At 39.7% G+C, this 27,205-nt stretch overlaps 1 long non-coding RNA gene across 1 annotated transcript; it reads left to right on the top strand.

The window, feature by feature from the left end:
- LOC116590412 lies at window positions 1–21,972 on the top strand. Its single transcript, XR_004285589.1, has 3 exons — window positions 1–42; window positions 15,503–15,719; window positions 21,581–21,972. It is a non-coding gene; the product is annotated as an uncharacterized LOC116590412 (long non-coding RNA).
- Window positions 21,973–27,205: the final 5,233 nt, after the last annotated feature.

Below are 27,205 nucleotides of genomic sequence, written 5' to 3'. Positions count from 1 at the left end.
CAGCTGATGTCACATGTCATGTATCAGAAGTGCCACGTGGAGGTAAGTTAGCAATTAAATAGGACAAGTTTGGTGGCTGTAGTCACCTAGGCTCTCTGCCCGTGGAGTTAAAGGAGGTTTTCCTGTCTGTAAGTGCAGAGAATCAATCCAGTCCAGCTCCGATCAGAGGACTCAGAGATCATCTTGGGAGGACAAACCCCTTGGGTGCCCCAGAAAAAAGTTTGTGAGCTCTGCTAACAGCGACATAAAAGCTTGATACCTAGATCCCTCACATTTGACTTCATCGGTGCTTCTTGTTATTACTGGGGCAAAAAAAGCTAAAGCAGGAAAACAATTGAGATATAAATATAGAGATCTAGACCTTCCAGGAGGTGAAATCCATGTCATGGTTAAGGCAAAATTTAATCCACTATCCAAGTGGCCAATGTTTAGTGTGTGCCATAAGGAAGCATATGGACCTTGCTACGTGGGCTTGAGAAAACGGTATTCTTTGTATTGTTCACACGATCCGTCTTTGTTATTATATTTGCTCAGTTTGGTTTCTTCCTACCATATAATTGTCCTGAGAGTTTATAGAAAACATATCCCCTTTTGTTGGTGTAGAGAGACCACACTTAGTGACTCACTCCTAATTCTGCCATTTAACTAACTACATGCTTTCCTGCAGTTGGTAAGAAAAAAAAAATTTAAAAAGCAGTGGTTGGTAGGGTTTCAGTTTCTTGAACAAAGGGAGTGGCCCTAACAGAAAAGGAGTCTTCCTTTCTAATTGCTCAGAAGTAAGACTTGTTATAAAATCTTTCTTTGGAAACCAACACCAACAGTTCGTTGTCTTATTAATAATAAGCCTATGTAACAAATTATTTCAAATATCCAGTCACGTATTTAACACAAGCTAATTAATTGGAAGTGTTCACAGGTAGTAAGTTGCTCAAAGTTACATTTTCATAGACATTATAGTTTCAAGGGTGAGAATTTTTATGGCCAAGATGAACATCTGGTAATAGTTGCTTTTAGAAAGTTAAAATTATACTCTGGTTTCTCTTCAGATCGCATAAATCTTTTGCCTTTTAAAAAAAGTTAAAATTATTGAAGGCATGGTAGGGTAAATCTTAGAACCTTATTCCCCCATTTATCAGATAATTAAAGCAGACCCAAACTTACTTTTTCAGGTGAAGCTTAACCTTTCTCAAGAATACTTCGTCATCATCAAAATGTTATGTCTGGTTTTGAATTCCATCTGGTGAGCTCATGCTTAAGCTTTTCCCCCAGATTAAACCAGAGCAAGAGAGCATTTCAAACAATACAGCATCATGGTGGCCCCGCACAGAATCACTTTGTAGGGTTGTTCTCTTGTGTGCTGTCGTTGCCCTAGTTTAAAGCATCTTGGAATTGGTCTTGAGAAATGGATTGTTGAATCTGCACCTGGAATATTGGCCAGGGTTATTGTTCTTAAAATCCTGGTGCTTGTTTTAAGATGATCCAATGTAGAAATTGTTGGTCCTCTCCAGAATGCAAACCTAGGCTCTTCTACACAGTGGGTTTGTTTGCATCCCCTGAATTCTGCAAATAGCACAACTGAATTGGTTTTCCTTTTTGATTTGATTACTAGAATGCTCAGAGAGGCCCACCTCTACAGTGCTTTTTGGTACATTGTTTAACAAATTTTTATTTTTCTACCTTTACTGTTTTAAGTCTGAGATGAAACTAAAGGAATTTCCAGAACGAAATTATTGGAATAATAATTTTCTGTGCAATTAGATGTACATTTGTTGACACATTCGCTCACAAAACAATAACATTTATTGAGTAGCTCAAGGAGGACCACAGACTAGGATGATCAGGGGCCAGGCTGATGAAATGTATGTGTGACTGTCCACAAAAAAAAAGAAAAAAAAATAGAGACTCCCACACACTGGCCACCTAAAGGCATTCAAATTCATTTATTTACTCTGTTCTGGCCAGACAAAGCAGGTGGCTAGACATCAGGTGGCTGTTCCCGTTCCCTGACCAACAATGTGTCAAGCTCTGAGTAAACACGGTGGGTATACATAAATAAAATTGCTTCTGACCCCAGGGGCTCACAGTTTGTTGAAGGGGGAAACCATGGAAACAAATAAGCACAACAGCATGTCAGAAGGATGAGACTAGTTGCAGCACCTGCAGGGTCCAGAAAGTTAAGTACAGAGTCAGGTGCAGGAGCCCAGGCAGGAAATATACAAGGGAATTAGCAAACACAGTGACTCTGCACAGCCCCAAGGGCTGAGAGAAGAGATCCTCATGACTGAGTCACTGCAAGGAACACAGGCTCAACCAGCAAGAGATCAAGTCAGGAAATGAAGCCAGACCCATCTAGCAATATTTCCAGTAACTTGAGTATTATTACTCAAGTATTATTACTCGAGTAATCTGAAAATTTAAATATAGATATATGAAATAAATGACACTTTTAGTTGAGGGCATTAACAAATTTGGGACTGGTAGTCTCCAGCCTATATTTGTGAGTGCTGGGACATATAATTTGAATAAGTTTTCACTCATCGAGCCTCCAATTACTGGCTGTAATGATGCCCTACAAAGAAAATACAGAATCGCTAATAATGGATTGAAAAGTAGTTAGGAAATACATGGGGCTTTATTAAGTGCATAGTAATAATAATTTCAAGCTGACTTGGTAAACACCAGCTTTACTGAATTTTTTAGGTTTATATTTATAATGACTATTGCATCTTCCTGAGAAAATCTGGGCCCAAAATAGAGAATAAAATCGTAAGAAGTACGACCTTAATGCTAAATGAATTTCTTAATTCCCAGTATATATGTGCTCAACCTTTTTTTCTTATTAGGGAACTCCTTTTATTGAACTATATTCAAAATTTTTACATTCTGCTAAGAGATTATTCTTTAAAAAAAAAAAAAAAAAGCTTGGCTTGGTAGTTTGAACTTCCTGCTGGGCTGATTTGAAAATGAAGAATGGGAGGGATAAAAATCTATTCAGTGAAATGCAAAATATACTTTAGATTATAAAGGAAAGAGAATTTCTCAGCTGATTCAATGACAGACAAATTTGGTTATAGTTTTGAACCTTTTACAATGATCTTTGCACCCACCCTCGAAATAAGTTTGTGACTTTTCTCCTCATTCCTGATGGGTTTTGTGAAACTAGTCCCTACTTGATGAATTTGTAAAATGGAGTTCCACTTCAGTAAATCTCATTCAAAAACCCAAGCCTTGTATATCAAACTGAGTATGGTTTACCACACACACTCAGTGGTAAAACATGATCAGGAATTCCTAAACCTAAGGCAGAAGTTCAAGCTCTATGACCATAGAAGCGATTAAAACACCCTGGGCCTTTGTTAAGTTTTGTGTCATTACTTACAGGCTTACATTTGCTTCATTTCTTACAGGCTCTATATTTCTTCCCCAGGAATAAAAACTAATCACTTTTCTGATTCTCTAAGCAAATCCTAGCATCATGTTATTTCACCTGAACAAACCGTATTTTGGTATATACCATAAATGTCAATTTTGTTAAATTAAAGAGAGCTGCAAATCGAGTCAGAAGGAGTAGCCTCAGAGGACCAGTGTTGTTTTATTTGTTTGTTTTAAGATTTAATTTATTTATTTGATGGAGAGAGACACAGTGAGAGAGGGGACACAAGCAGGGGAGTGGGAGAGGGAGAAGCAGGCTTCCCGCCAAGTAGGGAGCCTGACTTGCGGCTCGATCCCAGGTCCCTGGGATCATGACCTGAGCTAAACGACACCACTTTTAGCCACCCAGGCACCTTGTATTTCAAATGCGTGCCAGGGAGTAGGGGATGTGGGGATATCGTAGTTAAGCTTCTGACTCTTGGTTTTGGCTCAGGTCATGATCTCAGGATTCAGAGAGCAAGCCCCAAGTCAGGATCCCTGCTCAGCACAATCTGCTTGAGATTCTCTCTCTCCCTCTGCCCCTCCCCCTGCTTATTTTCTCTCTCTCTTTTTCTCTCTCTCAAATAAATAAATAAAATATTTAAAATGCATATAGGACCATTGTGCTGTTTCCTGCTCATGTTTTATACAGCTCTGAAGTATACATTTTAGCAAAGGGTGCTTGAGGAAGCTTGTGTCCCCAACAAGCTGGAAACTTCCATGGTCACTTAATGATGAAACATGATTGGAGAATAAAGGACAGCATTAGCAGCACCATACGAAGTGTGACTGGACTCTAAAGGGCAGAAGTTAAAAATGAGAAATTGAGTGATCAATGAACAATATAGAGAAGCAAGCTAAAATTTAAATTGGCAAGGGAAAACTACTATGAACCATCAGGGCAAGAAAATCAAAGTGTGAAGATAAATAATATAGACAATAAGTAAAAGGTGCTCCGTAAAATCAAAGTTCATACTAGGTATAGGAGTAATGTTAGTCAGACAAGAAAATGGATTTTTCTTCCTTGTGATCACATTTCTCTTGAGATGTACCTGTCATTACAACTTTTTTTGAAATGCAGACACACTCTAATGAAGAGATTACTAGCATAATATTGTGCCTTACCTATTATTCTCTGAAAATAAGAAAGCTCATTAGGTCCTGCCTAGAACTTCAACTCAGGAAGATACCATATGTTCAATGTGACTAAGGAAAGTATAATGATAAGAGAGTTATTTGCAAAACTTAATGTTTTATGTTAATATGCAATATCTCCATAACATGAGTTCAAAACAAAAGTTACAAAGATCTGTCTGTAAGAGTAGCATTTTTTCCCTCGGTATCTTTTCTCTTGTTTTCTCATGTTACATCCTGCTCATGGTTTCCTCTATGTACCTCTTGGTTTCCCATCAGTCCTGACTGATTCTTTCATTACAAGTGCCTAGATTCATTGTCAGCAAAATGTAGTCAAATTCTATTCCCTCAAGGTCCCAAATACTGTCTCCTCCTAAAAGAATCCCCTCTTTTCTCAAACAGGAGAAATCCCTCCTCCCAAGAACTCTCATAGCAATATCCTTGCCAATCTTATAAAGATTTAATCGAGAACAATTGCTTTCACCTTTATGAAACCATTTTTGGGGTACCTGTCTTGTCTTTCATGCATTCATTTGTTTTGCAAATGTTTCTGGAAAACCTTGATTCAAGCATAAACTGTAGAATATAAGATTTTTTGTTTGAAATTCATGCATATACCCAATGAGTTAATTACTTACTCTTGATATGTAACAAATTACTTAAAAACTGAATGGCTCAAAGCAGCAAGCATTTATGTTGTCAGAGTTTCTTTTTTTTTTTTTAAGATTTTATTTATTTATTTGACAGACAGAGATCACAAGTAGGCAGAGAGGCAGGCAGAGAGAGAGAAGGAAGGAGGCTCCCTGATGAGCAGAGAGCCCAATGAGGGGCTCGATCCCAAGACCCTGGGATCATGACCTGAGCCGAAGGCAGAGGCTTTAACCCACTGAGCCACCCAGGCATCCCAATGTCAGAGTTTCTGTGGAGCAGGAGTCCTGGTGTGGGTAGGATGGATGAGATGCTGACTCAGCATCTCACGTGAGGTCTCAGTCATCTCAAGGTTCCAATGAGGCTGGAGAATCTGCTTCAAAACTCACTCAAATGGTTGTTGGGAGACCATAATTCCTCACCATATGAGCTCCTCCATAGGTGGCCCATGCACTCCCATGTTATGGCCACGGTGATCAAAGAGAGAGTGGAAGAGACCCAGATAGAGCCACCATCGTTTTTGTAACTTCATCTGAGAAATGAGATCTTACCACTTCTGCCATATTCTACTTATTAGATGCAAACCAATAAATTCATCACATATGCAGGGAGAGAGGATTACACAAGAACATGAACACCAGGAGGCCAGGGTTATAAATCTAGAGACCTCCTAACATGTCTAATTACCACACACAGTAAGTGTTGAGGGTTCTTGAACCTGTGAGCTTGTGGTTTACATTGAATTTGATTAAGATAAAATTTTCAAACATACTTTCTTCATATATTTTATGACCCTGGTTTTTTTCAGTTTGAGAACTATATGTATATACAATTAATATAATCATGTATAATACACATATATAGTAATACACACACATATATATGTGAGGCCACTTAAAGTTGTCCCCAGAGTTCACAAATGCTCTGCGCATTTTTTCCCCTTCTTTAGGCTTCTATTTTCTGTGTTTTTCATTCTATGTGGTCAGGTTAATTAATTTCTCCCTCCAATATCTTACCTGCTATTAATCCTATTGAATGGTTTTTTTCAACAGAAAAAAAAATGAAAATTTTGATTTTGGTTCTTTGTGTATCTTTTATTTTTCCTTTCTGCTCATCCTCTCTTCCACTTTGTTAAATGTAGGGAATTTATTGATACACTGCTTATCTTCCTTGTCTACTAATTCTTGCTATTTGTTTTGCTTCTAGGTTTTTTTTTATCTATTCACTCATTATTCCCTACTTGCCATGGGTCTTTTTTCCTGCTTCCCTGCCTGCCTTGTCAATCTTGATAAAATGCTATGCAATATAAACTTTATGTTGCTGGGTGCTGAATTTTTTAAATGATTATTCCTTTAAACTTTGGGGATCTTTTTTTCTGGAATGCAGATTAAGTTTGCTTGGAAATAGTTTGCTTCTCGTGAGGGTTGTTTTTAAGCTTCGTTGGGTAGATATGGAACAATCTCTCATCTGGGGTTAAACTCTCCAAGGATCTTAACCCTTGTATTAGGAAATCTTGCCTTACTGTCTTATGGAAACTTGAACTATTTCTGGCCCGGCATGAACTTGAGGGACTGTTTCACCTGCATCTTCCAGTGATTCTTTCCTGATCTTGGAGGTTTCCTTGTACACGTGAGCTAATTAGCATTCAGCCCAACACCTGAGGGGAATCCTTTGTAGATTTCTGTATCTCTCCTCTCTTCCTGTCTCTCTGTATGTAGATCTTTCCTCTGTATACTGCCCCCTCAATGCACACAAATTATGGCTACTTTGGTCTCCCTACTCTTTCCTCAACTAAGAAAAGCCACCGGACTCTGCTTGGTCTCCCCATCCCCAGGCTGTGGACTGGAAATTCTCCAGAGAGTAAGTTAGGGCAATCACCGACCTTACCTCATTTTTGTCCCTTTTCTCTGGGATTGCAGTACTGTGCTATCAGTTGTCTAATGCCTGAAAACCATTGGCACATATATATTGGTTGTATTTTCTCTCTTTTAGCTGTGGGAGGGTAAAACTAGTTTCTTTTATTTCATCATGGCCAGAAGCTGAGTTCACATGCTGTAAATATTGGATCTCAAACATATAGCCTCTCAGTGACTTGCATAGCATATATTCTCTATGATAAAAGAAACATACTAAAAATATTTTAATTATAGCAAAATATACAAGGCCTCAGGATATCTGAGTTCATAACTTAGTTCTTTATCAGATTATAGTGTCATTTTTCAGGCAGTCAATTTTCTGAAGACTGATTGGACCAGAACAAAGGTTCTTAGTATTTTCACCCAAAAAATTTCACTGTATAACTATTGTTTTTGATTTGTTTACGATAAATATCTTGTTGGCAGCTCTGATAAGCTGGTCCAGCCCTCTTACAAAAACTTCATTAGCATGCAGTCAGAGGGCTCATAGCCATAACATCGTCAGTATTGATTCTCTGAGTTCATCAATTCTAGTGACTGCAAAGAGGCAGTGACTTAGACCACCTGTGACATCTTATTCTGAGGAACAGTCTACTTGCATTAAGTATAAGCTTTTATGAGCCCAGTGCTTGAATCTTAATCAGTCTTTGCCTCAGTACTAAGTAGTACCTTTGCATAAGTAGAGATGATATTTAACACTTCACACAGGTACTCGGGGCACCTGGTGGCTCAGTGGGTTGAAGCCTCTGCCTTCGGCTCAGGTCATGATCCCAGGGTCCTGGGATCGAGCCCCGCATCGGGCTCTCTGCTCAGCAGGGAGCCTGCTTCCCTTCCTCTCTCTCTCTGCCTGCCTCTCTGCCTACTTGTGATCTCTGTCTGCCAAATAAATAAATAAAATACTAAAAAAAAAAAAAAAAGCCTCTGCCTTTAGCTTAGGTCATGATCTCAGGGTCCTGGGATTGAGCCCCACATGAGGCTCTCTGCTGAGCTTCCCCCTCTCTCTCTGACTGCCTACTTGTGATCTCTCTCTGTGTGTCAAATATATAAAAAAAATCTTAAAAAAAAACTTCACACAGGGCTTACAACTCTGAATATCACCCCAGCAAATTCCCAGGTATCAATGACACTTAGCAAAATTTCTAGGTCAGGACACTGCTCCTCATTCTCTTTGAACTATACCAAGTACATGCTGATTTCTTCCTCAAGGCACTTGGACAAGAACTCATTGCATTCTAGATTCACAGAACCTAAAGCAACTGGGAAGTGAAGTCATCAAGCATGAAGTCACTGAGCAAATTTGCCTTCCAAGGTAACTGGCAAGCTAGCAAAGATATGACTCATGATCCAAGACACCCTTAGGCATCGTTCATCTATCAGCCTGACAAAGGTGCAAATGTATTATCAAAAGTTTTCTCTAAAAATGACAGGCTCTCTATATTATACTCCGGTGGGTAATTGCAATATATCGAAGTTATCTTTGACTAACAGTCTTCCCGTGCCTCCCAAATCCAGCTTAGCAGCTCCTGTCCTCTGGTTGACTTCACACTTCGAGAGCCATTTGCAGAACAAACAACATCAGTCATGTGAACTTCCACTTCAAATTAGCTCTCTTTGCATACTATCCATTAGTATACAAGTTAATAATTCCTTTTTCTGTTTATCCAATGTATCCTATAATCTGAACAACGAAACTTCAAACTTGAGTCTGTAGAAGCTTATATTTGAGTTGTTTTTGGACCCACACTTGGGAAGTAGGATGGCCCTAAGGAGAGCAAAAGCAACAATAAGCTAATAGGCAAATAAAACAAACCTGGTATAGATTATAAGCTCAAGGTCAGCCATTGGTAGTCGGTGACTTAAAGCAAATTAATTTCCCTTCTATGTGAGTTGGAAATACTATCTACAGCCCAAGATTCATTTTTGGTTAATAAATATTTTGAAGGTATCTGAACCAAAGTGGATTCCTAACAAATTGAGTATTTGGATATAGTAGTGATGATAGTGATGATGGTGATAAGGCTCATTCCATCTAAGTTCTTTAAATTCACTGGGTTTTTTTCAATATTTTTATTAGGATAAATTTCAAACATACAACAAACCTGTAAAACCATGAAAACCTGTATATCTACTAGCTAGATTCCACCAGACATTTTGTTACATATCCATACAACTCTGTATCTCTCTCTTCCACCAATCTGTTAAAGCTGGGACACATTTCAAAGTAAACTGCAGACATTCTTATACTCCCCCCCCATGCATACTTCTAATTAGAGTTCCTTTTAGTTTAGCTAGATTTTTTCTTTCAATATAAATCTTATATATATATTCAAGTATACAAATCTTAAGTGTAAATTCACTGAGTTTTGATTAATAAGTACATCTGGGCAACCAAGATATAAGACATTATCTTCACCCTCCATAATTCCTGTCTCTCTCCAGTCGATGCTTCCCTGTCTTACACACACACACATACACACACACACACACAGGTTACTCAGTTCCAGCAGTTTGTCCATCACAAATTCGTTTTGTTTATTCTAGAACTCCAAATAAATTGGATAATATATTTACACTCTGTTGTGCGAAGGGTTGTTTTGGGGTTTTTTTCCTCTTCCTGGTTTTTAGGATTCATCCATTCTCCTCTGTGTGTCAGTCATTTGTCCTTTTGTTGCCGAGTCATATTCTGTTATATGACTATGATATGTAACAGTTTGTTTATCCAGTCTGTTGACAGACACCTGACAATTTCCAGTTTGAGGCTGTTATCAATAAAGTTGCTATAAACCTGTTTGAACAGACCTTTTTGTGGACAAAGGTGTTTCTTTATTAGGTCTTTAGTTCATAGGGGTTGGAAGTCTTTCCCTTCTGTTTTATTCCCCAAATACCTACTGTAAAGTTGAAAAGAAAAGCTTGAAGTGCACATGTGTGTGCAGACACACACACACACACACACACACACACACACACACACCCCTAGTAGAAATGGCATTAAAAGTGCAGCCTGAAACAGCATGGAGATTCCTCAAAAAGTTGAAAATAGAGCTACCCTATGACCCAGCAATCACACTAATGGATATTTACCCTAAGATACAAATGCAGTGATCCAAAGGGACACATGCACCCAAATGTCCAGCAGCAAATGTCCACAATAGCCAAACTATGGAAAGAACCTAGATGTCTGTCAACAGATGAATGGATGGAAGATGTGGTATATATATACAATGGAATACTATGCAGCCTTCAAAAGAAATGAAATCTTGCCATTTGCAACTATGTGGATGGAACTGGAGGGTATTATGCTTAGTGAAATAAGTCAATCAGAGAAAAACAATTATCATATGAGCTCCCTGATATGAGGAAGTTGAGAGGCAACATAGGGGGTTTGGAGGGTAGGAAAAGAATAAATGAAATAAGATGGGATCAGGAGGGAGACAAACCATAAGAGACTCTTAATCTCACCAAACAAACTGAGGGTTGCAGGGGTCAGGGGGGTAGGGAGACGGTGGTGGGGTTATGGACATTGGGGAAGGTATGTGTTATGATGAGTGCTATGAAGTGTGTAAACCTGGCAATTCACAGACCTGTACCCCTGGGGCTAATAATACATTATATTTTAATTAAAAAATTAAAAACTTAAAAAAAAAACCTTAAAAAAACAAGTGCAGCCTGAATCCTGGAATGAACTGGGTGAGCTTGATTCCCTCATTTTACTGAACATGATGGTGTAGAATCATTGCTCCATTAATAAATTTATGAAAAAATAGTTGAGGTCTAAAAGAGCCAAGAGGTCAGCTTCTTGAGGCCATCACAGTCAGTGGCCTTGTACAGAATTTTAGGGACTTCAGGTCCAGAATGCTGGTCTCAAGTACACTGATAATGACACCTACAACTTCCTATCCGCTTGCATTGTGTTTTTAATTTTTTTTTTTTTTAAAGAGGAGTGTTCTGTATTCTTGTGGGCTGTTTAAAGCAGAGAGCTGCTCTGCTGCCCTCCATCTGGGACTTGGTAGCCGATGCCATATTTCAGAAGGAGATCTAGAGCAGAGGCTGGGGGACTAAGTTCTGATGTCTCCGCTGCCATTCACTCACCATGCCATGCTGGAAAAGCCCCTCCCTGACCCCTCATGGCATCAGCTTTCCAGTAGGGAATGGGAGGCAGGGGCCCGAATGAACATTAAACTACTACAGCAATGAATGAAATATGCATTCAAATAAACCAGTTACACTCTCTTGTCTTCTCTTTCGAATTTCCTTGGGATTTCTGAGTCATCAGAAATTGAGAAATTTGGAGGAGATTGGGTGGCTCATCAGTTAAGCATCTGCTTTGGCTCAGGCCACGATCTCAGGGTGCTGGGGTTGAGCCCCACATGGGGCTCCCTTCTCAGCGGGGAGCCTGCTTCTCGCTCTCCCATTCCCCCTGCTTGTGCACTCTCGCTCTCTGTCAAATAAATAAAATGTTCCTTTAAAAAAAATAGAACTTTGTCTCAATTGTCCAGTGATTGCAAAGGAAGTGTTACTCTTTTTTAAGTCCTGCTGTGCGCTAATCCCAGATTTCCATGCTGGGTTATTTAACCCTCCCCAGTCCCAAGGTCATGTGGCCAGTACATACTGAAATTTCAACCTAGATTGGTCTGAATCTAAAAAGTGGTCTGAATCATTTCACATTGGCCTTTGGAGAGCACATGAGCTCTTCGACTATCTGGGGGAGCTAGCAGACGTTCATTAAGGATTACTAACGCTAATAATAAACCACCTCCAATGAAAGCCTCCTGAGCACCCTGTAAATGGTGAAAATTGCTCCTGGCTTCGTAGCCACGAAGTAGTTGCATTTCCTCCTAAGCAAACACCAGCTGGGGTCTGGGTATTAATGCATAAGGCCACAGGTGCCTCGCACAGACAAAATACTGCTGACTTTACACTGGGACTCTGAGCCTTCTTTATTGCTCTGTTAAGATCTTCAATAGGTAGACCAAGTTCTAATTTCATCTCAGATTGCAAGATCCCTTCTCTCAAACTCCCCACATATTTTAAATCCAGTGTCAGTTCTACTTGACAAATATTTTTTAAAAGATTTTATTTACTTATTTGGCAGAGAGAGACATCACAAATAGGCAGAGAGGCAGGCAGAGGGAGGGGGGAAGCAGGCTCCCCTCTGAGCAGAGAGCCCTATGTGGGGGCTCGATCCCAGGACCCTGAGATCATGACCTGAGCTGAAATCAAGAGTACAAGGCTTAACCAGCTGAGCCACCCAGGCACCCCTATTTGATGAACGTTGACTACACATCTTATTTTAGGATAGGCATAGGGAATGCAAAGATGAATGAAATAGCATACATATCCTTATTAAAGGATTTTTTTTTAAAGAATGGTAACATCATGGCTACTATGTGAATATAAAATGAACAAGTATTAGAGATTCTATTTAGCTTGTTACTAATGAGGGGACCCTGCTAAAATATCACAACCTGGTTCAAAGGGAGAACCCGAAAAAACACACCAGTTTATATTGATCTTGGTTTGCAAGCAAACTGTCCCCCATAGGTGGGGGGCAAGGAGAGATCAAAGCCACAGGCAAGCCACTCCTGATTGGCAGTTGACAGGTTTAATAAACAAGAGAACATACATACCATGCTTGCCTTGCCCAGCCCTGAGATTAGATCTCTACACCTGCCTTGAGAATCTGAAAACTTTACACACAGAGGCCTTAAAAGCGTTCAGTCATGTATATTGTCCAGATGACCCCAACAATACCTTTCTCTCTCAAGGTTACATCTTTGAAAAGGCTCTCGCTGTGGGAATAGTAGGCAGAGCATACATTCCAAGGACAGGGGGTGAGGTCCCTTCAGAAGCCTTACTACAGCTTGAGTGTCAACTGAGGGTCACATCCTCTTGCTGACCTTCTCAAAGATTGGAGTATGATAATGTTGAAATGAACTTGAGGATGGATGCAAAACCACATTTTTTTGCATGGTGGGAAGAGAGTCATCCTTTCAATGGACAGACTTAATTTACATAACTATACACAACAACTATTTTGCTTTGCTATTATCTAAAATTCGCCAACTTACAAAATAGTTCAAGAGCAATGAAAGGCTAAGATCAGGTATTCTGGAAGGATTTTCACGGACAATGCAGCCTTTTCCGTGGAAGCGCATGTTTTTCTCTACACCCTTACGAGAAAAAGATATTAACATTTATTGAGTACCTATGGGTCGGCTCAGTGCTAAACATTATGAAATTCTCCTGGTCACCTTGGAAGATTAGGTATTGCTACCTAATTTTATGATTCAAATTAAAGAAATATTCAGAGTCCCTGCCAGTAAGTTGGGAAGCTGGGATTGATTTATTTATATTTAAATCTAATGATTCCCCCAACTCCTGTTCAACCTACAGAATACTGCCATACCAGGAAATTAAGGTGCAATGTTAGGGACAGATGTGTAAACAGTAATTATATACTGTGTGTTACACGGGGTATATGTTTGAACAAGGGCACAGAAAAAAAAAATCCAATGTCACCTTTTCCATTGTCCCACTCTTCCTGCCACGTAGATGCGGAGGCTTTATCTTTCTAAAGCCTTTTTGTTTTTAATTTCAATTATTTGTTAATTTCATATGCCTTTCTGACACCCCCCACCCCAGAAGGGAACAATAAAATTAAGAGCAAAGAGGCAACAATTTAAGAATATCAACTGTTTAGGGGCGCCTGGGTGGCTCAGTGGGTTAATCTTCTGCCTTCAGCTCAGGTCATTATCTCAGGGTCCTGGGATCGAACTCCGCATTGGGCTCTCTGCTCAGCGAGGTATCTGCTTCCCCTTCTCTCTCTCTGCCTGCTTGTGATCTCTGTCTGTCAAATAGATAAATAAAATCTTTAAGAAAAAAATGAATATCAAATGTTTAGATAAGTTGATTTCATTTATTCACCCATGATCCTTGTCAGCTATAAATTTTCTTTGTAGACACTTCAATTTCAGCAAGCTACAAATATCTTTTCTCAGAACTATTTTTAAGCTTTTAAAAATCTTTTTGTTCTAGATTAATGTTAGATTGACAGAAAAGTCACAAACACAGCCCTCAGGGTTCCTATTACACCTCCTTGGATAAGCTCTTAAAATACCATGGTACTTTCCTCAAAATGTTGAAAATAGAACTGCCCTATGACCCAGCAATTGCACTACTGGGTATTTACCCTAAAGATACAAACGTAGTGATCCGAAGGGGCACGTGCACCTGAATTTTTATAACAGCAATGTCCACAATAGCCAAACTATGGAAAGAACCTAGATGTCCATCAACAGATGAATGGATCAAGAAGATGTGGTATATATACACAATGGAATACTATGCAGCCATCAAAAGAAATGAAGTCTTGCCATTTGCGACAGCGTGGATGGAACTAGAGCATATCATGCTTAGCGAAATAAGTCAAGTGGAGAAAGACAACTATCATATGATCTCCCTGATATGAGGAAGTGGTGATGCAACATGGAGGCTTAAGTGGGTAGGAGAAGAATAAATGAAACAAGATGGGATTGGGAGGGAGACAAACCATAAGTGACTCTTGATCTCACAAAACAAACTGAGGGTTGCTGGGGGGAGGGGGGTTGGGAGAAGGGGGGTGGGGTTATGGACATTGGGGAGGGTATGTGCTATGGTGAGTTCTGTGAAGTGTGTAAACCTGGCGATTCACAGACCTGTACCCCTGGGGATAAAATATATTATATGTTTATAAAAAATTAAAAATGAAAAATTAAAAAAAAATACCATGGTACATTTTTCACGATTAAGAAACTGTCCTTGGTATTTATTACCATTCAACTCCTGACTTTATTTAGATTTTATCAGGGTTTTTTGTGTTTGTTTGTTTATTTGTTTCCTCGTCTGTTTGTTTTGTTTTAATTAACAGGCTCTTCCTGTTGCCAGATTCACCCCAGGGACCACAATGCACCTAGATGTCATGCTTCGCCTTTCCTTTGGTCGGTGACAGTTCCCTTATTATTCACAACCTTGACAGTTTTGAGGAGTCCTAGCCGGGTGTACTATAGAATGTCCTGCCATCTGGGCTGTGCTGGTTTTTCTTCTGACTAGACAGGTGTCTAATTTTTGGGAAGATTCCAGCCAAACAAAGTATCTTTATTGTCACATCCCGTTGCATGGGTACGGACCGGATCCAGGATATCCACATATCACTGATGATGCTTCCTTTCTCCCTCCTGGGATTTCTCAGAAACTTTAAGAATAATTTTGGATGTTGTCTGGGGATTGCATCACAAGTAGGGAAAGTATGAAGTTTAGAGAGTGGGTATAGTCCTCTGCTCGGCACTCTGGCAGTTTCCACTGACCATGAGTCAGGGACCTGGCATGCTCTACTGTCAATATCTTTCTCCAAACAGGAAAGGACAAGAAAACCACCAGCCCTATTAAATGCTGCTTGGTTTATCCCAGCACAAGCCAGAGCAGGAGGAACACACCGGCTTCCAGTAAACTGCAACAAAGTTCTGCTAAGTCATGCCTCTCCCCTCCTACAGCAAGCCCAGTAGAGTGTGAGAGCATTTCTCTGGCAGAAGCCTGGCCCCCGCCTCCCCCGCTGCAGTAACGTAGAACGCCTAGGTAAGTTTCAAAATCAAGAAGACCCAGCTGTGTCTCAGAGACTGAGGCTCTCCCAGTCCCCTTGAACTCATCCAGTCGTTATGGAGAGATTTTTACAAAAGTCACTGCAATCCTCTTTCAAAGGATAAAAGGATCACATCTCAGACAGGCCTTCCTCTGTGAATTCATGTGGCAAAGGTCTTTTCTAAAATACAGGTAGAACTGGGGCTCCTGGGTAGCTCAGTCGGTTAAGCATCTGCCTTTGGGTCAGGTCATGATCTCAGGGTCCCGGGTCTGAGCCCCACATTGGGCTCCTTGCTCAGTGGGGAGCCTGCTTCTCCCTCTCCCTCTTCTCTTCCCTGCACTTCATGCTCTCTCTCCTCTTCTCTGTCTCAAATAAATAAAGTCTTAAAAAAAATAAAATACATGCACAATGGATGAAAATTAGTCTCTTTTTTCCCCCAAGATTTTATTTATTTATTTGACAGACAGAGATCACAAGAGAGGCAGGCAGAGAGAGAGGAGAAAGCAGGCTCCCCGCGAAGCAGAGAGCCCGATGTGGGGCTCGACCCCAGGATCCTGGATCATGACCTGAGCTGAAAGCAGAGCCTTTAACCCACTGAACCACCCAGGTGCCCCAATCTCTTTCTTTTTAAGTTTTTTTTTTTCCTTCACATATACAGTCTGTACATTGGCAGTTTTTCTGTTTTTCTTCATCAAGATGCCAGATCTTAAGAAAATAAATCTTTGTGCATTGGTCTTTTCATATAAAACTGAGTTCTTTTATTTTTAGGTGAGCTTGGGAGGGGATGAAGAACAAAGGAAAGTCCACTTAGGGAGTGTTTGTTTGTTTGTTTGTTTGGTCTTTTTCTTTTCTTTTTTTTTTTTTTTTTGGCTTATTTTATGGGTGGTTTAAATCGGCCATGCCTACTTCCTTTTAGGAGAGATATGCCCCATGTAAAGGAATATGCTTGAGTGAATAATTAAGTTTGGCCCTACGTGGCTGGCTCCTGCACCTAACTCGCAGGCTGGGGCTCCAGGGAAGGGAGACCTCATGGATATAGAAATGACAAGGATTTGCTGCCAGGAATTACAACTCACTAAAGGGGTAACTGGGTGGCTCAGTCATTAAACATCTGCCTTCAGCTCAGGTCATGATCCCAGGGTCCTGAGACTGAGTCCTGCATCAAGCCCCGTATCGGGCTCCCTGTTCATTGAGAAGCCTGCTTCTCCCTCTCCCACTCCCTTTGTTTGTGTTCCCTCTCTGGCTGTGTCTCTCTCTGTCGACTAAATAAATCAAATCTTAAAAAAAAAAAAAAGGCACATTTTCCAGTGCTATCTATAGATGGGCTTTTGCTGTGTTTGTGCTTTTAATTAGCCAAGTAGGAAGAATTACACAAATAGAACCATTTAACTAAGTCTTAAAAGTAAAAAATATTCAGCAGAATTATTAACTAGTTGAATTGTGTTTTGGTTAGAAGGACTAACTTAGAAAAATTGTTAAGGCACTCTTTCACAGAACACTGTAAACTTTAAAATCAATTTCACTGGGATCCATGTATTCAAAATGTTATTATCAGAAAGGGATCTTACACTAGTATCCATCGTAACCCTTAGAAATATTGAGGTATTGTTGACCTTTAATAAAGTTTACATATTCAAGTGTACAATTTAATGTTTTGCCCTGTTTATGTAACACTATTAATTGTTGACCTATAATAAAATGTACCCATTTAAGTGGACACTTATTAAAGTTTTGAATTATTTATACATCCACGAAACCATCATCACAATCAAGACAGTGAACATATCCATCTTCCAAAGTTTCCGTGTGCCTCTTGGCAATCCTTCCTTGCTTTCTATGACTGTAGATCCACTCACATTTTCTAGAGTTTATATAAATGAAGTCTACAGAAGATATTCTATGTCTATCTGGCTTCTTTCATTCTGGATAATTATTTCTTAATTCATCCAAGTTGTAGTGTACACCAATGGCTCATTCTGTTGTTTCCATTGTGTGGCTATACCATAATGTGTTTATATATTCACTTGGTGATGGACATTTGGATTCTTTCCAATTTATAGCAATTACAAATAAGGCTGCTGTGAATATTTGTATACAAATATTTGAAAGAACATATGTTTATTTTTCTCTTGAGTAAATAGCTAGGAGTAGAATGGATCATATGGCACATGGATGTTTGACTTTTAAAGTAACTGCCAATGATTTTCCAAAGTGGATATACCATTTTACATTTCCAATAGCAGTGTATGAGAGTTCCAATTTCTCCACCCACTTGCCAGCACTTTATATGGTTTTTATATAATTTTATATATTTGCAATATTATATATAATATATAAATGTTAACATATAATATTATATATAATATAGGTCTAAATATTTAATATCTAATTTTAATGTGTAAATATTATATAAATATATAAATATAAAATATTTATGTATTTGCAATAATTTTGTATAGTTGCAATGTTTGGGCTCTTTTAGCCATACTAAAAGGTATGTAGTGATATCTCCTTGTGGTTTTAATTTGCATTTTTTAATAACTTGTCAAAGCCTAACATGTTTGTATATACTAATTTGCCATCAACATATCTACTGTGGTAAAATATTCAATCAGACTTTTTGCCCATTTTTATAATTGTACTGGTTTTTGTTGAGTTTTGAGAATTCTTTACATAGTCTGGATTCAAGTCCTTTATCAGAGTTAAGCTTTGAAAATATTCTACTAGTCTGTGGCTTATATTTTTATACACCAAACAGTGTTGTTTGAAGAGCAGACATTTAAAAAATGTTGAAGTATGTTTAAAAAAATATTAGATTATAAACATGCTTTGAGGTTGGATCTAAAAAATTTTTTTTTCCTAATCTGAAGTCTACATCGTTAAATTTATTGACATAGTATTTATAAAATTCCCTTGTGGTTGCCAGGGTGGCTCAGTCTGTTAAGAGACAGACTCTTGATTTTGGCTCTGGTCACGATCTCAGGGTCATGAGACTGAGCACCCTGTCAGGGCGTGTGCTCAGTGCGAAGTCTGCTTGGGGTTCTCTCTCTCCCTCTGCCCCTCCCCACCACTCTCTCTTTCACTTTCTCTTTAAAATAAATAAATTAATTATTTAATTAAATCAAATAAAAGAAAGAAATTGGAAAATGTCCATAAAATTCCCTTGAGGTTCACTACTATCTGTAGAATCAGCTGTACTATAATCTATCCCATTAATAATTTGGGTCTTCTTTTCTTTTCTCCACATCAAGCCTGGCTAGTTTGTCAATATTACATCTTATCAATCTTCTCAAATAATTTTAGTTTCATTTATTATCTCTAGTAATAATTTTTTTCTGTCTTCTGTTTCATTAATTTCCATTTCTATTTGCTTTTTTCTTCTTTGGATCAAATGTGCCTTTACTGTTTTGTAGATTCTTATGGTAAACAGAAAGGCCATTAACTTAAGACACGTGTTCTGTTTAATAGAATTGTTTGGTGATATAAATATCATGTTAGTGTTATTTTACAGTAGTCACATTTTACCATGCTTTGTTTTATTTTCTTTTTCCATTCAACATATTTCCTAATTCTCCTTTTGGATTGTTTCATTGATAAATGGATTACTTAAATGTATGTTACTTAGTTTCTGTACTTTACAAGTTTTCGAGAAATCCTTCTGGTTTTATGAATTGTAATTAAATTCTAAATCTATTATGGAATATATTTTGCATGAGTTGAATCTTTCAAAATTTATTGAGATCTGTTTTCTGGCTTAAAATTTATTGAGATTTGTTTTCTAATCCAAACTTTAACTTTTTTTTAAGGTTTTTTTGTTTTTTTTTTGTTTTTTTTTTTTGACAGAGATCACAAGTAGGCAGAGAGGCAGGAAGAGAGAGAGGAGGAAGCAGACTCCCTGTCGAGCAGAGAGCCTGATGTGGGGCTCAATCCCAGGACCCTGGGATCAGGACCCGAGCCAAAAGCAGAGGCTTTAACCCACTGAACCTCCCAGGTGCCCCCCAAATCATAACTTTATAAAATGTTCCATTTGTGGTTGAGAAGAATGTATATTCTGATTGGAGTGGGTTGTTCTATATATGTAAAGTAAGTCAGGTTTGTTGATAATTTTGTTCAATTTTTCTATATCCTGGATGACTTTGTCTACTCACTCTATCAGTTATTGAGGGAAAGGGATACAAATCTCTGATTCTCATTGTAAATTTGTTTTTGCAGTTTCTGTGAATTTTGTTTTAAATCTCTCTTAGATACATAAACATTTTTGGTTGTTTGTATTCTTGACAGACCCTTTTACCATCATAAAATTACCTTATTTATTTCTACTAATATTCTTTGAAATTTACCTTGTGGGATACTGATATACCCACTCTTCTTGGTTTTTATGGGGTTTTTTGTTGTTGTTTTGGTTTGGTTTTTGTTTTGTTTTGTTTTTTAGTGCTATCATAGCGTCTTTTTTTCATCCTTATTTTTATTCTATTTACATTGCTATAGAGATCATTTCTAGCATAAAGGTGGGTCTTTTCTTTAAAAAATTTTATTTATTTATTTGACAGATCACAAGCAGACAGAGAGGCAGACAGAGAGGAAGGGGGAAGCAGGCTCCCCGCCCAGCTGAGAGCCCAACATGGGGCCTGACCCCAGGACCCAGCGACCATGACCCGAGCTGAAGGCAGAGGCCTAACCCACTGAGGCACCCAAGTACCCCGGGTCTTGTTTTTATACAAGCTGTCATTTTGCTTCTTAATTGCAATGTTTGGGCTCTTTACCACTAATGTAATTATTGATATCATTAGGTTTACCTCTGTTTTCTTGTTGTTAGTTCCCCATTTGTCCCATTTGTTTTTTTGTTCCCTTTTTCATTTTTCTATCTTGTCTGGAATTAATCGAATATAATTTTGTGATTCCATTTTTATCTTCTTCTTGGCTCATTAGCTGTGCCATTTGTTTGGTTATTTTAGTCATTGCTGTAGGGTTTGCCCTACATTTATCACAAAATGCTTGCATTTCTCACCTTCTGACTTGTGTGCAACTGTATACACTTTACTTAATCATAACACTGAGCAAAATTAGTTAGGAAAGAAGAAAGAGAGAGAGAGAAAGGGAGAAGAGAAGAGAATCAAGGAAAAACAGAAGGAAGAAAGAAAAAGCAGAGAGAGAGAAAGAGAACAAAACAGAACTTTAATCTCTCTCTTTTTTTAAGATTTTATTTATTTATTTGACAGAGATCACAAGTAGGCAGAGAGGCAGGCAGAGAGAGAGGAAGGGAAGCTCCCTGCTGAGCAGAGAGCCCGATGATGCGGGGTTTGATCCCAGGCCCTGGGATCTCGACCCTAGCCGCATGCAGAGGCTTTAACCCACTGAGCCACCCAGGCGCCCCAAACTTTAATCTCTTAATGACGATTCCAAAACCCAACAACTTCTACAAACCAGAGATTATCATGTTATGTTTTACGGTAATACCTGACCCAAAGTGGCATGACGCTGTTCAGTGTCTGTGTCATTATTCACAGATTTTGCTGTAGAAAGTCGTGTGGAAAGAGTTAGCACAGCAGCCCTGAGACTGCTCCTGCTTAAAAAAGCCTCTTTGCATGATTGGCTCATGCCTGGCATCTGGGAACTTGGATTTGGGAAGGGGTGCCACCGTCCCTGACTCCTAAGAGTAGCTTACTGAGCCAGGCTGTTCTTGGAAACAATTTAGCTTGTCCCGAAAGCCTGTTTTTTCTTACGGGAGTCTTAAATTTTGGTCTGTGCAAGGCAAAGCGTGTTTATGTGTCGAGTCCCCGATAAAAACCCTGGGTGCTGAATCTCCGATGAGCTTCCTTGGCAAACATCATTTCACATGTGTTCTTGCAATTTGCAGCTGGAGAAATCAAGTGCATCCTGTGTGACCCCATTGGGAGAAGACTCTGGAAGCTTATGCCTGGTTTCCTCTGGACTTTGCCCCTTGAGCTTTTCATCTTTGCTGATTCTACTTTGTGTCCTTTTGTTATAATAAATCGTAGACATGAGCGTGACTGTATATTGACTCCTGCAAGTCCTTCGAGCAAATTGTCAGGTCTGGGATGGTCTTGGGAACCCCTGACAGGGAAGTGAATGTGACTGAGTTTAGGGCACTACTCCAGAATGTATTCGAAAGCTCTGATTTCCCCCCCCCTTTTTTTTTCCTCTAAATGTATATGACCTGTGATTTGGGATAAAAGATTGTGTAACTGTATCCACAAACACACATACAGTAAAATATAGTTTGTGTGTATAACTTGCCGGGAAGTTTTTATGAACTACTGATCTTTCCCAGGTAGCATCAATCATGGTGCCTTAGACTAGAATGATGATGCTGGAAAGTGCTAGTAATAATAACAATAATAATAATAATAATAATAATAACAACAGCTAACATGTCTTGAGTTCTCCTGCCCAGCATCAGACAATATTTGTAACCTTTACAATAACTCAGCAAAGTGCATAGTATCAGCATTCCCCTTTTGGCTGTTGTTGAAAAGTTCACAAGAGTGGGAGACGGGACGTCAGCTCACGTGGACGTGGACAGACGCCTGCGCCTGAACGTCAATGCCACAGGGAGTGAGTCTGCTCCGCACAGAGCTCATTTCTCTACTTTCTTTCAAAAGTGCTTTTCCCCTCACTCACAGATTCACTTCTGGGATTTTCCAGTGTCTGTGCCTCAGGCTTATTGACAGAATTACACACAGACTATTTGCTTCCCTCAGTGAGTGCTGCTAGTTGGCAGCAGTAAATGTGCTTTTGTGTTCGCTCGCTGGGCTTTTTGTCCTTTTACCATGTAATCACTACCATATGTTGACTCCCATTCACACAAGTGACCTTGTATTGTATTAAGTAATATCCTGAGTGCAGAAAAAAGCAAACTTTATCAATCCTACTTATAGCAGAGGAAAAAAAAAAAAAAGGCACAGAAGAGAGGAGAGACAATGGGGAGTCCAAATGAAACCTAGATGCCAGGTCTCAAACAAGCCTCGGACCCGGCAGGCCAGACAGAGGGGTTTAAGATGCGGAGGCTGACTTCAGCTTGGCATATCCTTAACACTTCCAGACTCGTAGCTCTCTGAGAAAGCTTCACTTGGGTGTCCATTTGGAGAAAAACATAACAAAGGACCTATGGGGAAAGGCTCACAGCTGAAGAGACCCTGAACTAAGAAACAGGAGATCTTGGTCTCGTCAATGGTGCTTCTCCTTCCTTGGAGTGTGACGCTGGGCATGTTACTTAGCTTCCCTGAACCTCAGCTGTTGCCAACCACAAAACAGCGTTGTTCAAAGCTACCCTTGAAGTCCCCTTCAATGCAAAAATTCACTGATCATCCAAAATATAAACATTCTGGGTCAAAATAGGTTTCACAAGATGTATCTGAAGAAAGAAAAAAAAAAAAAAGACTTGTTGTCAATTAAACATTCTCCTTAAAGGACTTTAAAAAAGTGCTTAAAGTCAGTATCTGGGGCACCTGGGTGGCTCAGTGGGTTGAGCCGCTGCCTTCGGCTCAGGTCATGATCTCAGGGTCCTGGGATCGAGTTCCGCATCGGGCTCTCTGCTCAGCAGGGAGCCTGCTTCCCTCTCTCTCCCTCTGCCTGCCTCTCCGTCTACTTGTGATTTCTCTCTGTCAAATAAATAAATAAAATATTAAAAAAAAAAAAGTCAGTATCTGTAGCGGAATTTCAAGAAGCTTTCCTACCCTCAATTCTCTGACACATAAGCTTAATCTTCATATGTCCTCTAATCTCTGTGAGGTTTCAGAGAGTCTGCCAGAAGAATGCCAGAAGCTTAATGTTGTTTCAGAGATTTTATTTATTTATTTATTTATTTGGAAGAGAGAAAGAGAGACGGCCCACTAGTGGGGGGAGGGGGAGAGGGAGGGGGACAAGCAGACTCCATGCTGAGCTCTGAGCCCCACGTGGGCTCCGTCTCAAAGACCCTGAGATCATGGTCTGAAGAATCAAGAGTTGGATGCTTCACCAACTGAACCATCCAGGCTTCATGCTCTAGGACCAGCGCGTTCCACCCGAATACATTGAGTGCCATCTTTCTTCCTTCAGGAATAGATTATTTTGTCCCTACTGAGGAGGTTCTGAGAAACATTTCAATATTTAAGACTGCCTAATGCTTTCTGTGTAATCATTGCACTAGGGATTATCTCAAAAGACATGGGAGACAATAAATACAACAATAAAAGGGCTGGACTTGGAGAAAAAGGACAGGCTTTGGGTGCTAGGTCACTCATCCCTAACTGGGTGACCTGGACGTGCTCAGGCGAGGTGAGGACAAGAGACGATTCTGCTTCTCGATGAGCTGTGGATACGAAGGAAATGGGAGGCCGAGGGTTACCTGCGGGTACCTGCCACCCACAGTGCGGGTCCCGAGATGTTCATAGCAAATGCCTCTGAGCTAGTGCTACTTGGGAAGACCTAGGAGGGAAGGTATTACCACTGTGTTCAGTTGTTTGCCCAGGTGGTGATGTGTTTTAATTTGAATGCTGTGATGGCTAAGTTTATGAGTGACCTTGAGGGGCTACAGGATTAAACATTATTTCTGGGTGTGTCTAACACCTGATTAAACATCATTTCTGGGTGTGCCTGTGAAGATGTTTCCAGAAGAGATTAGCATTAGAAAAGGTGAACTGACGAAAGCAAATGGCCCTGTGCGGTGTGGGTAGGCACCACCCTACCCAGTCTCTTAAACACCTGAATCTCTCTCTGCCTGACTGCTGAAGGGAGATCTCTTCTCACCCTCAAGGCTCCTGGTTCTCAGAAATTCACACTTGACCTGGAATCTACACCACCAGCACTCAGGCCTTTGAACTATTCCATGAGCAAATTCCTTATAATAAATCATTATCTATCTATCTATCTATCTATCTATCTATCTATCTATCTATCATCTCCTATTGGTTCTGTTTCCCTCGAGAATCTTGACTACTACAAGCACCAAGAAGGAAGTAAAAGGTTAAATAATAGACCAAGTAATGATTTAAGGAGTTGTTAATAACTGTGGTGTTACTAATAGTAGGTTAAATGTATTGAATGCTTATTGTGTATACTCTGGCGCTTTGTACTCCCGCTACATTAATTCTTTCAATATACCATCATAGTATTTGTACTAAGCAGATGAGAAAATTGAGGTCCAAAGGAGTTGAACCTATTCAAGACCACTCACCGGTGAGTGGCAAAGCTATCTTTTATTTTTTTTACTTTTATTTTTTTAAAGATTTTATTTATTTATTTGACAGACAGAGACCACAAATAGGCAGAGAGGCAGGCAGAGAGAGAGGAGAAAGCAGGCTCCCTGCTGAGCAGAGAGCCTAATGCGGGACTCGATCCCAAGACCCTGGGACTACGACCCGAGCCGAAGGCAGAGGCTTCAACCCACTGAGCCACCCAGGCACCCCCAAAGCTGTGTTTTAAACCAGCGTCCAATTCTATAGTCCATCTTTATATACAAAGCAAACAGCAAATATCATAGCAGGAATAGCTTCGGGAGACAATCATCTACATAATTTATACGTTAAAAACTTGGTATTTAAAACTTTTGGGGCACCCAGATGGCTCAATTGGTTGAGTGTCTGACTCAATCTCGGCTCAGGTCTTGATCTCAGGGTCATGAGTTTGAGCCACACATTGAGCTCCGGGCTGGATGTGGAGCCTGCTTAACAAAAAAAAAAAAAAAAAAAAAAAATTTAAAACTTTGAGCAATGAGAAATCAAAAACACAAGAAATAACACGTGTTGACAAGGATGTGGAGACACGGAAGAACACTTGTGTTCTGTTGGTGGGAATGAAAACTGGTGTGGCCACTGTGAGAAATAGTATGAAATTTCCTCAGAAATGTAAAACTAGAACTACTCTATTAATCACACTACTGGGAATTTATAAAAAAAATACAAAAACATGAATTCTAAAAGATATACACACCCTTTGTTTATTGCCCCATTCTCTACCACAGCCCCATTATGGAAGCAGCCCAATGGCCAATCAATAGGTAAATGGATAAAGAAGGTGTGGTATACATACACAATGGAATATTATTCAGCCCTAAAAAGGATGAAATCTTGCCATTTGCAATGACATGGACGGAACTACAGGGTATTACGCTAAGCGAAATAAGTCCGTCAGAGAAAGACAAAAACCATACGATTTCACTCAGATGTGGAATTTAAGAAACAAAACAAAGGAACAAAGAAAAAGAGAGAGAGAGAGAGAGAGAGAAACCAAGAAACTGACTTTTAATTATAGAAAACAAACTGACGGTGGCCAGAGGGGAGGTGGGTGGGGGATGGGAGATAGGAGTGACGGGGACTAAGGACAACACTTACCGTCATGAGCACTGAGTAGTGTATGGAACAGTTGAGTCATTCTATTGCACACCTGGAACCAGTAAAACACTGGGTGCTGATTTTCCTGGAATTAAAAATTTTAAAATTTAAGAATAATTTTTAAGAAACAAAAAACTTTGAGCACTGAGAGAGTGTATAGTTCTGCAAACTATCCAGAACAGCAGGAAGATAAATCCCAAGACAAAGGAAACCTAGACCAAAAACAAAACAAAACAAAAAAGATAAAATAGCAACTGTTCTCTTGGTCTTTCTGGTGAAAGGTTAGCATTCCCTTCTTATTAAGGAGTACTGTATTGAAACTTCACTATTTAAGCCATTTTATGATGATTGGTCACGTGGTGAAAGAATGTGGGTTCGGTCATCTCTAACGAATCCTTAGAAATCCTTTTTTTTTTTTTTTTTTAGAGATTTTTATTTATTTATTTGACAGCGAGATAGATCGAGCACAGGCAGAGCGGCAGGCAGAGGAAGAGGGAGAAGCAGGCTCTCTGTGGAGCACGGAGCCTGATGTGGAGCTTGATTCTAGAACCCTGGGATCATGTCCCGAGCTGAAGGCAGATGCTTAATGGACTGAACCACACAGGCACCCCAGAAATCTTTTTTTTTTTTTTTAACGATTGATTGATTGATTAGTTTGTTGGCTGATCTGAGAAAGAGAGCACAAGTGGGGCAAGGGGCAGAGAGAGAGGGAGAAGAGAAGCAGACTCCCCACTGGCAGTGGAATCTGACTCGGGGCTCGATCTCACAATGAGCTGAAACCAAGAGTAGGACCCCTAACTGACTGAGCCACCCAGGTGCCCCAGAATCCTTAGCCATCTCTGTATATGTCGTCTTCAAGATCATTTCTAAGTGAAATATAGATGAGTATTCAATAAGCTTTTTCTTTCTTTTTTTTTTAAATTTTATTCATTTGACAGAGATCACAAGTAGGCAGAGAGGCAGGCAGAGAGAGAGAGGAAGGGAAGCAGGCCCCCCACTGAGCAGAGAGCCCGACTCGGGGCTCCATCCCAGGACCCTGAGATCACGACCTGAGCTGAAGGCAGAGGCTTTAACCCACTGAACTACCCAGGTGCCCCTCAATAAGCTTTTTCTGTGTAGACCCAGTAGCAAGTATGCTCAGCTCTGTGGGC

Source organism: Mustela erminea, chromosome 5 (assembly GCF_009829155.1).
Source record: "Mustela erminea isolate mMusErm1 chromosome 5, mMusErm1.Pri, whole genome shotgun sequence".
Lineage (NCBI taxonomy): Eukaryota > Metazoa > Chordata > Mammalia > Carnivora > Mustelidae > Mustela > Mustela erminea.
Note: the sequence above shows the minus strand (reverse complement) of the source record. Positions and strands in the feature narration are given on the sequence as shown.